We start from the raw sequence: 2,119 nt of genomic DNA, 5'->3' as shown, positions 1-2,119 counted from the left end.
CACACCTCCCTCCCTCCCCTCCCTCCACACACACACCCTCCCTCCACACACCTACCCCTCCCTCCACACACACTTCTCCTCCCTCCACACACACCCTACACCTCCCTCCACACACACCCTCCCTCCACACACACCCTCCCTCCCACACTCCTCCCTCCACACACACCCCTCCCTACTCCCTCCCTCACACACACCTACCCCTCCCTCCACACACACACCTTCTCCTCCCTCCACATACACTACCCCTCCCTCCACACCTCCCCTCCTCCACACACTACCCCTCCCTCCACACACACTCCCTCCCTCCACACACTACCCTCCCTCCACACACACTACCCCTCCTCCCTCCACACACCCTCCACACCCTCCCTCCACACACACCCCTCCCTCCACACACACTCCCTCACACACCCCCTCCCTCCACACACTCCTCCTCCACACTACCTCCTCCCATCCACACACTACCCCTCCCTCCACACACTACTCCTCCCTCCACACCCCCTCCCTCACTACACACACTCCTCCCTCCACACACTACTCCCTCCCTCCACAGGACCACCCAGCATCAGTCACTAGCGCCACCTTCAGCGCCCCGTCACCACTCTCTACGCAAGGTAATCCTCCTCACATCGGCTCAGCGGCTTCAGGGCGTTTGATCATCTATTTTTTTGTACGATTCTTTATTCAACTTCAGACGTGATGATCCAGGAATGCAACTGCTTCAACACACACGATGGTTAGCCAGTCAGCGAGGCCTTAGCTGCAGCTAGGAGTGTGTGTGTGTGTGTGTGTGTGTGTGTGTGTGTGTGTGTGTGTGTGTGTGTGTGTGTGTGTGTGTGTGTGTGTCACCAAAACATTACCAGATTACAGAACTACTGTGTATAATCAACTACATCTATTCAACACCCACCTCAGGTATCCTCCATCCCTGGATGAGGTAGCTACTGCCATCAAACAGATGAACAATAACAAAACCTTAGGGCTTGATGGAAACCCAGCTGAGGTGTATAAAGCAGGAGGACCTCTGCTTACCAGCCGCTTCCACACTCTCGTGGAGAATATATGGGAAAAGGAGGAAATCCCCCAAGCTCTTAAAGACGCCTCCATCGTCAATATTTATAAGAACGAGGGAGACCGGTCAGACTGTGGCAACTACCGTGGGATCTCGCTGCTGTCTGTAGCTGGCAAGATTATCGCCCAAGTCCTCCTAAACAAGACTTATTCCTGAGAAGGAAAACTTCCTCCCAGAATCTCAATGTGGCTTTAGACCATCACGTGGCACCACTGACAGGATCTTTGCTGCCCGCCAGATACAGGAAAAGTGGAACAGCGTCGTGACCTGTACACGGCTTTCATCGACCTAACCAAGGCCTTCGAATCGGTCAACAGGGAAGCCCTCTGGTGGACCCTCAGCCGTTTTGGCTGCCCCCCAAAATTCATCGCCATTGTGAGGCAACTCCACGATGGCATGAACGGCAGTGTCCTGCACAACGGCACCTAGTCTGAGTTCTTCCCCATCCCAACGGGGGTTAAACAAGGGTGTGTACTGGCACCAACTCTCTCTTCCATTTTCTTGGCTGCCTTCCTTACTCGTGCCAACTTATCCGGCGGGGTGGACATCGAGTACCGGATGAAGGGTCTTTTCAACAAAAGACGACTCCAGACAAGAACAAAGGTGTTGGCAGCTTCCATTACCGAACTTCAGTATGCAGACGACCTCACCCTTATTGCTCACACTGAATGCGACCTACAGGAGATCCTGAACACCTATGCAGATGCGTATGCACACTTCGGCCTTGAGGTGAATGTACGTAAGACTCAGATTCTCTTTCAGACACACCTCCACCATCCATCCAGCTTAACGGTACTACCCTCTCTAATGTTACCTACTTTCAGTATCTCGGCTCCCACCTGTCCACCACTGAGGACATCAATGAAGAGATTCAGCATCGGATCAGATGTGCATCTCAAGCCTTTGACACTCCGAAACAGTGCCTTCAGCTGTAGGGAGCTGAAATTATCTACAAAGTTACACGTATATCAAGCAGTGATCCTCCCCACCCTGCTACATGGGTCACATACAGGAGGCACCTCAAGGCACTTGAAAACTTTCCAACGT

The sequence above is a fragment of the Homarus americanus genome, unplaced genomic scaffold, assembly GCF_018991925.1.
Source record: "Homarus americanus isolate GMGI-L3 unplaced genomic scaffold, GMGI_Hamer_2.0 scaffold25860, whole genome shotgun sequence".
NCBI lineage: Eukaryota > Metazoa > Arthropoda > Malacostraca > Decapoda > Nephropidae > Homarus > Homarus americanus.
The sequence above is the reverse complement of the archived record's forward strand: the minus strand, read 5'-3'. Positions refer to the sequence as shown.